This window comes from Amblyomma americanum, chromosome 8, assembly GCF_052857255.1.
Source record: "Amblyomma americanum isolate KBUSLIRL-KWMA chromosome 8, ASM5285725v1, whole genome shotgun sequence".
Lineage (NCBI taxonomy): Eukaryota > Metazoa > Arthropoda > Arachnida > Ixodida > Ixodidae > Amblyomma > Amblyomma americanum.
This window is the reverse complement of record NC_135504.1, coordinates 114072317-114083513: the sequence shown is the minus strand read 5'-3', so window position 1 is coordinate 114083513 and position 11197 is coordinate 114072317. Positions and strand designations below refer to the sequence as shown.

Below are 11197 nucleotides of genomic sequence, written 5' to 3'. Positions count from 1 at the left end.
CCGCCGCTACTCTCTCCCGAAGGAGGCACACGGCGAGCGATGAGTCGGGCCTCCGCTCGAGCCACTGTGCATGTTTCACTGTACCTGCGTTTCCTTGCGTAATATTTATAGCAACTGACATTATAATATATCACTGTTCAAACCTTGAATTACACATTTCTGCGCACCGCTGCATTGTGTTCAGTAGATGGCTTTTCGGCGTAAGTGTTGTTAGCTTGGTGTCCGAAATGGCAGAACAAGCGCTTTTCTCACTTGCGCAATACGGTGGGACGCCTAGCATGGCGTGCGTTCACTATTGTGTTCGCCGCCATAATTACGTGGTGTCGGGTCACCGGCGATAATTAAGGTCGGGGCTCCGTGCCGAGGCCTTCCTTTGCACTTCGGTTGGCTGAAGCGCGCTCCTACCCCTAGTTGGTGTATGTGGGGCATGTAGTTTGTGGTAGTGGGGTTCGGCGTCCGCGCCAGCCCTGCCATGACAAAATCAAAATAGAGACGTAGTAGCGAGAAAATTAGTTCTGTGTAGGTGTTCATTGCGAGTCGTATACGCACTGGTGGCGTAAATAAAACGCCCCGATATGTGCTTCACAAGTAATTCCGACTGATACTACTGGCCGCCTTAAATAGTGGCCAAAAAAACGCGCTTACTGCGGGTTATTATAGTGCAGTCCTTCGAAGCAATAGTAATAATCGGTTTTGGAGAAACGAAATGGCGTAGTATCTGTCTCATATAGCTTTGGACACCTGAACCGCGCAGTAAGGAAAGGGATAAAGGACGGAGTGAAATAAGAAAGGTATACAGAGGTGCCGTAGTAGAAGGCTCCGGAATAATTTCGACCACTTGGGCATCTTTAACGTGCACTGACATCGCACAGCACACAGGCGCCTTATAGTGCATTCACACTTGGACATTCGGCGGCGATAGGGAGCGGAATCCGCGACCGCCGAAATGCTGCCTCGTTCACACTTCCCGGCCTCTGCGTCTCCGCTCATTGTGTGTGTCGTCTGCTCACGGCGTGCACAGATATGGCAAGAGGTTAATCGATGCTGTGTACGTACCATAAGCGTATACACGCTTACGTACGCTAAATGCAGCTATTTTGCCGGACGTTACGCCATTTCTAACATTCTCGCTTTTATAACGAAAAGATGAGCTTATTGGCGCCATCTGGTGGTTAGGAGGGGAACCGTTGTCAACAAACCGACACCCCTCTTAAGCCTAGAAGTGGAAGAATCGTCAGCCAAAATAAAAAATAAAGCAAATTTATCACTCACACGTTTTCTAATGGGCGAGATGAGACAAAGGGAAAGACCGCTGGCTCTTTTATGGCGAGTGAACGCGCTGAAAAAGGCAGTAACAGCGACGAATTCAGTCCGAAGCGAGGCGTTCAGCATCGAAGGGCGGCGCCGTGTTTGTCGCCGCGGGTACTCGCCTTCCTATTGGCTGTCAAGATTCGGCGGATTTTTTTCCGGCGGCATAATTCGGTCCTGGACCGATCGGTCTTCCCGTTGGATATTTCGGCGGAATCTCTGCCGCGGAAGCGGATTCCGCTCGCTCTCGCCGCCGAATGTCCAAGTGTGAGCGCGCCATTAGTGTTTTACCTCCATAAAAACGCAACCGCCGCGATCGGGATTGAACCCGGGAACTGCGCATCAGTAGCCGAGCGCCTAACCACTGAGCCACCGCGGCGGGTTGAGCCTTCGATGTAAAACGTAGATTTCAGGTCATTTTGGCCAAAACTACACTCGGTGACCATTTGCAGTCGATATGGGTTAGTTTTGTTCTCATAAATGGCGGAAATCGCACACACGAATCCTGCAGACTCGTTAAGCTTAGGTGACGACTGAAGTTTATGAAGTTGGCACAAAGTTCATCGCGGAGCAGTGTCCAGATGTGAACATATCAAACGCAGGCACCAGTTTTTTTGCTGATTTTTTTGGTACGGAAAAGGGAGAGAGAAGCACAGCTATGCAGGCCAACGCCTCGTCGGGATGAAGCTCTAGCTGCAGACAAGGAAGGGTGTTTCGTGGCTCTTTGTGAATGGATGTTTTTGGAGAAGGCATTCAAAAACATGCATTCACAACATGCCTCCCAGCCTTTCCCCCTGCCTAACCGGGGAACCCCTCAAGGGGCGGGCTCCCGGTGCGCCGAGAGCCATGTTTAACGCCCATTTCCATTTTCTGTCGCTCTTTAAATTCGTTGTCTTTTCTACTGCTTTACTATTTCCACCTCCCAGTTTTTCTCTGCGCTTTTCTGTGTTTGTTTTGTTTCGCTGCGGCTCCTGTGAGAGCTGCTGCGCGGTCTATTATACGGTCCCTTTCCCTCATTCTCAAGTTTGCTTTGAAGACAGAGATTATACCTCCTCGCTCGCTTTGCGTCCTTATATTGACAAAACTGTTTCGTTGTAAGCAAGGGAGTGTGACGGCTCCATTGCAGTCTATACACATCTTCCAGCGCTTCTTGAGGTATGGGAACAGTTGTAAAACTCTTCTTTCGGCAAGGCTGTCAGCTCCTTTGTCGTGGCGTCTTGAATGGCCTCCGCGCTCCCCGTTCAGCGACCTTTTAGGGCTTTCTTCACACGAGGAAACAGGAAGAAATCGCATGGGGAGAGGTCAGGCGAGTATGGCGGTTAGGGAAGTACAGTAATGCTGTGCTTTGCAAGAAATCTTGACACGCTGTGCGGCCTTGCGTTATCATGGAGAAGGCTCCATTGTCCAGATGCCAATAAGTCAGGGCGATGGCGTCGCATTGCATCACTCATGTGTTGGAGCACACGGATATAAAACTCCTTATTCACCGTCTGCCCTTGTGGGACGAACTCGTGTTATACGACACATATGGCATCGGAAAAAAACTATCAGCATTGTGTTTGTTTTGGTCTTCGGTCACCGCACCTTTCTTGACGCCGGACAGATTTCAAATGTCGGACCGATCTTTTTAGATTTTGCAGGCTGGTGTGCGGAGATTGCACGAACGTAATTTCCGTGCATAAATGTGCCACTCATTGCACACGTCTTGTGTGTCACGTGCATTCAGGCGTCAATCTTCAATCAAACATTAGTTTCGAGACCTCGGGATTCGTGGGATTCGTGGGATGTTTTTTTTTGTATATTGAGGACGTTTGGAAAAAATTAAACCAGTGGCCGCTAGACGACAAGTCTACAATGTTTGAACGTGGACGAATCGTGCTATTCATAACGTTATTTGTGCTGCACCATGCCAATGAGTGTTGACCTTCACAGAGTACCTCTGGTCTCTCCGATGGGCCAACCCGCAGCGGGCTGTGAATGTCGCCTTGCCTATCCTGAGCTTGGCGGGCTGCTGAAGCTGAAGCTGAAATGTATTGACTTCAAAATAGGAAATGAAAGGTGGGTGGGGGTTCTCAATCCTCAGCCTCAGTAGACCACCCCCTCCGCCTATATGTAATACCCTCTTCTTCAGGGCCTTTAAGAGTAACGTTAGCAAATCAATAAATACATACATTTGCCCCACGCTGTCCAAGGTCGGTCGTTACGGAGTTCTGTTTTCAGAAATTTGAAGAAAAATTCGGTGCACTACTCTCCCGGATTAAAAAGCCCACTTCATTGCAACATCCAAAGAAAAATAAATTGCATTCAAACCACTTGGACATCACTGATTAGGTGTTATGAAAAATTCACGTTTAATTATTAATAAATATTTACCGGCGGCATGGATGCTGGCGTAAGTGCTAAAGGTAGGTTTTTTGCGCGGAAGTACTGCCCAAGAGGCAGGGAAAACTGGAATTTGTTGCCGTATTCTCAGAGCGGGCTTTACTTGAGTGGCCTTTTTGGCAAAAACAAAAATAGTAAATAAACAGCAGTTTTCTAACTGCTTTGTATTTGGTCTGTTACTTTCATGCACCGATGCGTTTTGATTTATTGGGAAGCTATAGAGCGTTTGCTGCTCAAAGAAACCCGGCACCGAGCAAGAAACTTTTTGCTCGTTTTTTTTTTTGCCGACAGTATCAATCCTAGAAAGGACGATAACGGTGAACGACACAGGCACTAACAACTGAAGTTGTTCGACCTGCTGCATCCTGCCTCCACGGTATTACTCTATGTCCTGTCAAACTAACTATGCCGCGACAGTCCTCTTCCATCTATTGTTCATTTTGAATCGAAAAGCTTCACTACGCTAAGTGAACCAGTCATCGCGTAGGCCGGAAAATGATCCTTGAATGACCTTCAGCCTAACCACGTTAGCAGTGTATGAACGTGACCCCTGACCTTGACCCATCACCTTTAGTTGACATTTGACTGCTGACCTTGAGTGTACTTCGTACCTTAGGTCTTTCACCTTTGACATTGGGTGACCTCTGATCTTATGAGCATCCATAGGGGTGAGGTGAAGCCCCGAGATGACATCCGACGGGGGTGCGGTAGGGCCCTGTGGTACCACGCCATAGCCACGTGCTTGCTTTTCGCTTGATTCCAGGATTAGTCAAGTTAAACCCCTGCCAATTTTTAGTGTTTCAATGCTTTCTTTGTCGCTTCATTTTCCCGCTGTTCTCTTCTTCTTCATTGAAAGTTCTCAGAAGGACGCGATCTATTCCTGCGATCAAATGAAATGAGAAGAAATTTTTCGGGGTACGTATTTAATAAAAGCATTTGCTGACAAGTGCTCCTCCTGATTTTCGTATCGTCGAGTGAATATTTTCTGCTTGTGCGGTTGCATTTCAATTGCTGTTTCTTCAGCTCTAGCACTTTTCCCCACTCCGTATGAAAGCCGACTCATTCTTCAGATTTCAAAGAAAAGGCACTGCGCAGAAATAACTATTTCTGACCACGATGTACTTATGCAGCGAACGCTCTTATGCGAAATCCCTTGTTTTTGTAACGTTGTAGTATGGCGTTGTTAGAGAAGACCAAGAGGCACCTGGAGTGAGTCGGCATGAGCTTTTTACTTAACACCTTAGCTGCTGTGTTGGCTAAGTGGTTATGCGAATTCAGAATAGCAATTAATAATAATAATAATTGGTTTTTGGGGAAAGGAAATGGCACAGTATCTGTCTCATATATCGTTGGACACCTGAACCGCGCCGTAAGGGAAGGGATAAAGGAGGGAGTGAAAGAAGAAAGCAAGAGAGAGGTGCCGTAGTGGAGGGCTCCGGAATAATTTGGACCACCTGGGGATCTTTAACGTGCACTGACATCGCACAGTACACGGGCGCCTTAACGTTTTTCCTCCATAAAAACGCAGCCGCCGCGGTCGGGTTCGAACCCGGGAACTCCGAACCAGTAGTCGGAATAGCAATTGTGAAATCGCCTATTAATACGGCCCCCTAAATTGTGCTGGTGCCAACAATAAGGAACGGTGCCTTATACTAGCCGTCACTGATTTCTGTGCATTATACTAGCCGTCACTTCTTGGGAACACAGATGTAGTGCCTGTAATTCTAAAACTGCATCTTGTCTTTTCGCAGGCAGCACCCTCGTCGCAGGCGCTTTGATGGCTTTCACGCTGATGGCTGTGGCCGCGTTTCCAGATGAAAACAAGTTCCACAGTCCAGTCAGCGGGTGAGTAGTTTTGAGTAAGCAGTAGCCTTATATTGGCCGCAGGGAGAGCCGAGAATCACATCTCTGTATCTTCGAATCAGTGGCTGATGTAAAGGTTTCTGAAATTTGAGGGCTCTGTTCTGGCTCAGTTCTGGCGAGCCTCACTAGTTCCATCAGCACGCTTCTTGCTCAGCGCGGAGCTGTTCATTTGAGCGAAATTTTCAGGCATGACGTGAAGAGGAATGACATTAATTCTACAGATTTGCACGGTTTTTCTCCTGTTCACTCGTTCTGAAGCGATAGAAGTATACTGCGTTTAATTTCAGTGCAGTCAAGGTTCCAGCATGACTTGGACGTTTCGATACCTACCTTCCCGGCTCGATTTCGCGAATGCTTTCCCGGCGTATTCTGGGTGAAGCAGAGCAAAGTAATTTCATATTCTCAGCAGGGGATGCACAAACCAAAGTCTTTCTCCTAATTCAGATTTGCCACATTTATCGGAACAACAATCGTTGTGAAAATAGAACCCCTGACATGCGCGACCATACTTCGTTAAACTGTTAAAATTATCAAATATTCGCACTTACCACCACCACGACACTCGCATTGGCATTTGTCCTTTCTGTGCCGAATGAATGGTTAGTGAAATTACGTAGGAATTTCAGGTCTGCGTAACAGAGAGTCAGCTTATGCAAACAAAATGGCCGTCGCCTCACCCACTAGGTGCGTAATGCGGACACGCACATACACTATTTCGTTGCTTACTCAGGCAAAACGAGGCAGGAATTTCCCGCACCCATATCCTACACTTTTTCACATTTCGCTTTCAGTCACCATTTGCGTGAGCCGTTGTGCTTATAAGCCATGCCGAAGACAATTTTCAGGACTGCAACGGCAGACTAGTGGTTTGTGCATCCGCCTCGAATGCGGGAGGTGCGTGGCTCGATACCAGTGCCGCTGGGTAGCCAACCGGAGATACAATGGGCACATGCTTCGTCCTGCTTGGTTGTCGGCTTCTATAGCGTAAAATATTTGGAAAATAAAAACCCCTGTGCCATGTTGCTCTTTGGCCACTGATACCCTTTCGCCATTGCAATTCATCATCACCATAATCACGGAAAAGTTCAGCTTTCCTGCAAAACGCCCACTTTTGTCACTTGTCTACGTCAGCTTCAAACACCGTTTAACTCAACAGCGATGGACGATTTTTCATCCGCGGCGCAGAATGAAATAGTTCCTGCTGTACCCGTAGCGGCTCCGCCCTTCCGCCAAATAAATTCACTGGAGCGTACCCAGCTTTCAGAATAACCGTACGACTTTCGATAGGACGCACTGGCAGCGGCTCAAATTCAATGTTCTTGAGAGGTTCTAGGCTTCTGTGCGCACATTGTACAGACGTCACTTTTCGTGTGTAACACTCATGTGGTGCTCGCTGGGCACATTTTTTCCGTCGCGTGCATTCAGGTGTCAAGCTTCAATCATGCACTTGTTTAAGAAATGGAGATTTGTGGGATCACTAGATGTTTCTATTTGTATCCTCCGGTTTTTTTACTGGAGTAAAAAGCTATCATCCCTACATTTCAAGACTACTTCTAACAAGCGGTTAGTAAAAGAAAAATTGCGACTAAACTACTTGGAGAGTACTGATCAGATGTTAGGAAAAGAGAGTCACGTTTAGTTACGGTATTATTTCTTATGGACATTGTCGTACGGACTGCTTTGGGAAGAGTTATTTACGTGTGGCAGGGATATTAACGTCAGTGCTAGAAGGAACTTTTCTGCACGGAAGTACTACCTGAAGGGTATGGGAAAGTGGAGTTTGTGGCCGTATTCCCAGAGCAGGACCACTAGAAAGGTGTTTTAGCCAAAAATAAAATAATATGAAAGAAATAACTGGCACTAGCAGTGGTCCAACTACCTTCTCCTCCGTCTGTTACTTTGCAGCACCAATGCGTTTTCATTTATGTGGCACCTAATGGGCTTGCCAATGAACGAAACTCGAGATCGAGCAGGCAATTTTTTCTTCGTTGTTTTTTGCCGAGAGCATCAATGCCAGACAGGACGATAAAGGTGAACAACACAGGCACTGACTAAGAGTTGAAGTTCGAAGACCTTCATCGTCCTGCCTCCACGCCATCCTCTTCTGCTGTGTCGGACCAACTCACGCAAAAATCCACTTGCATCTATTGCCCATTTTGAGTATTTCAAGGGCTCCTTTTGAATAGTCAGTTTCCAGCTTTTCTGTTCTCATACATTGAAAGTTATCTGAACGTGTTTGTCATCCCTTCCTATGATGAAATTTAGTGAAAATATATTTACCTGGGTTCGAACTGTTAAAAGCTATAGCTCAGAAGTTCTTTTCCTGGTTTTTTCATTGTCCAATAGATAATATTTTCCGGCAGTGCGGTTGCATGTCAACTGCTGTTTCGCCTGCTATGTGACTTATTTTGCCGTGCCGTATGAAAGCCGACTCATTCCTAACATTTCAAGGAAAGTCACCTCGCAAAAATAACTTTTTTTCTTCTAGAGCACTTTGTACTTTTGCATCGAAAGCTCTTAATGGAAAGCCACTTTGTTCGCTAATGTTGTAGTGTGGAGTCCAGAGAGAGGAGGGAAGGAGACCAGGAGCGAGTCGACATGAGCCTTTTAGTTACCCTTACAAAAACTTCGTTTGACAGTCTATAGACTGTTCATAATCTTCTCTCTATAAAGTCTGGAGGCCCCTACAGATGAACCCTAGAGAGCAGTCAACAGGCAGTACAAATCCGATAGACAGTCTATAGACAATTACAGATTTACAGCCATACACTTTTAGTAGACTATTTTCCATAGACGGTCTATTGTGTATAAGTAGACATGTATTAGGTTGGGGCAACCTAAAAACATTGAAAAATAATAAGTCCCGGCCTGCACCCCTGATTATTAGTAGCAAGGCAATAGAGTCTATAACAAGTCTATGGACTGTCTATAGACCATTTTTATAAGGGTATAACTCCTTAGCTGCTGTGTTGCGCTTTGTTTTTAGCGGTGGCTTGACAATCATTCCTATGAACGCACTATATATTCCGCCGCACAGCTAAAGCACCACGCAAACATATTGCTAATAAAGTGCAGGATGAACGTGCTCGGCATGCTTCCCGCAAGATTGTGCAAACCATAGCCCACATATTCTAACCCTTCCTTAACATGGAAGCGACCGCCGTGACCTTATTTTCTGGCGTCATTTTTGGGTTACACATATCGCAAACCAGCTACCGAGGGCGCTACTCTTTCAAAAACGCGGCCAAGTTTTTAACGGTATTAGGCAACTATACGCCGGCCGCCTTGCAGCGCCTTATCACGGCACGGATTGCCAAACAATGGCGCCTTATCTTGCCGCAGCGCATTAGTCTTAAAATATTGGCCATGCGTACATTTGCGGCACGCACTCTTTAATTTTTTCACTGTGCGATGTCTGCGCATGTTCCTTAGTAGAGATCGCCTAAATTACTCCGGAGCCTACCATTCCAGTGTCTTTCATAGCACGTGTGTCGCTTCAGAGCGTTAAGCCACACAATTTACAATGAAGAATTATATTTTTTTATAGCGGCTAGTCTTGCCACCATTCTTGAGGAAGTCTGCCCTTGGAGTGATTTGGGTCGTGTGAAATACGTGCGTCGCAGAACCATCGAAGCGTGCCAGAGTGGAGACAGCGTCACAGCCTTCAGCACACTTCGATGCCTGGTGAGCGATTCTTGAGAATCAGGTCCCATGTTTCCTAGTCGAGATGTAATTGCCTTCGGTACTAAGCAGAGAGCTCATGTCAAGGGGAAAAATAGTGGATATTTTACTGATCCGCTTGGGGGTACGCCTTAAGGTAACTATGGCGCCGGGATTCCGAATTTCGAAATTATTTTCTTCAGTGCTCGTAATGCCCTGCGGTGGCAATATTATTAACATTTGTTCATTGGAGAATTAGAGAATATCAGATTTGAAGAATTTTAATGTCGTGTGCCATTTACTGCACCATATTAAATGCATAGTTTAGGCCTCTTTAGGCGAATTTGCAACCTGTCGCTTTGACATGTAATGGCACTGTAAATGCAACAGTCTTCGGCGAACAATCTCACCAGACTCGAAACTGTCAACTATATAAGTCATAAATGCTAATAAACGAAGAGGCCACAAAACGGTTCGCCGGCGCGCAATGAGTTTGCTCCTTGTAGAATGACACGCTAGTTTCTACCGACAAGTTACGCTTGGAGTCATTTCAATGGGGCATGTAGAAGTTTGAGGGCAGGCAGCTTCACTACCGAAAAAGTTTGCGCGGCCGAAGCAAAGGCTTTTGGAAGCCAAAAAGTGTACAGTCAACCGTGCTACCATTTTCAATTGAGAGGGCGAATTTACGAGCAAGTTCTGTCAGTTGCGTATCGCAGGAAGATCCCCTTCTGAAGGCATTTTGCATTTCGCAAAAGTTTTCTATCAGAAGGATAAAAAACTTTGATTTGTTATAACGATTTTTTTATTTGTTATAACGATTATAGTGATGTGTTATAACGATTTACGCAAGACACATGTGATGCAGGTAGGTCTGCAGTTATTAGTTTTTTTGTTCTGCTTTTATGTTGTAAGGGTGAAGACTACGGTGGAGCGCGCCGCACAAAATGCGAAGAGGCGCGGGAGAGCCCCAGCCAGAAGCAACAGAAAGAATGGCTGTTTGCCGGACCTAATCCGGAGTGTTTTCCTCCGTAACATTTTGGTGGTAGTGATGCAATATGCCACTCACTCGTGCACAGATTCAACCTGAGTTGCTACCATCGGCTGATGCAGCAATGGCACCGTCCATTCTGATGGCTGCGACCTTTCCCGGACGCTGGACGCTGTCTTCCAGCGCATCGCAGACCATGTCGGCTAGCGGATGGCCCTGTTGGAAGGAAGCTCAAGTGGCTGCACACCATGTGGTGGCGGAGGTCAACTGCCGTGCGCCGGGATGGCGCGGCCCTGTGGCATCTCTGAGGCGCGGCGCCACCGGCGTTCCGAAAAATATGGAACATTGTGCCCGCACAATAAAACATGCTCCAAAGTTTTCAAAGGAACTAAGAACACGATCTGCGGCTGCTTTCCCTCGAGTGACTTTCTTTCCCTTCAACCATGTATTATATAGCTAACTTTTTATTTTCTTTTTTTCGTCGCACATGAAAATGTGTTTTCAAATCAACGCAGAATGTTGTTTGCAGTTTAGCTCCTTTATGAGTCGCACTACTTTTTTGCACTTTATTTCGCTTTCTTTGGTACGTCCTTTCTTTTCGAACGTCGAAGCAAAATTGAATGTGGCATTGACGTTTTGTGCTCTTTTGTTGAAAAAATAAAATAAGCTATTGGAAGTACAACATCCCTTATTGTTAGCTTGATGAAGGAATCTTTCAGAAGTGCTCTTCTTTACCGTTTACGATTTCGCCGAACTGAACTGCGAAGAGAGATTTCAGCAACTACGTTAAAACTGCCTGCACTAAAGCAGAGCTCAGATTGTATAGAAACGCTCCCTCCTCATGCTTACCTTGTGCCCTTCAAAAACGCCAAGAGCCCTTCATGCTTATTCCCGCCGCGGTGCCGCTGTGGTTAAGACTTTCGTCTGCTGAGCCAGAGTACCCGGGCTCGAACCCGACCCCGGCGGCCGCGTTTCGATGGAGGCGAAACGCAAATG

The 11197-nt window shown here is 46.5% G+C and overlaps 1 long non-coding RNA gene and 1 other non-coding gene across 2 annotated transcripts; both read left to right on the top strand.

The window, feature by feature from the left end:
- Positions 1-309: 309 nt before the first annotated feature.
- LOC144102877 (U1 spliceosomal RNA) lies at positions 310-471 on the top strand. Its single transcript, XR_013308256.1, has one exon. It is a non-coding gene; the product is annotated as a U1 spliceosomal RNA (small nuclear RNA).
- Positions 472-5441: 4970 nt separating this feature from the next.
- LOC144102052 (uncharacterized) lies at positions 5442-10628 on the top strand. The gene is made up of 3 exons (XR_013308156.1): positions 5442-5535; positions 9101-9237; positions 10126-10628. It is a non-coding gene; the product is annotated as an uncharacterized LOC144102052 (long non-coding RNA).
- The last annotated feature ends 569 nt before the right edge of the window (positions 10629-11197 follow it).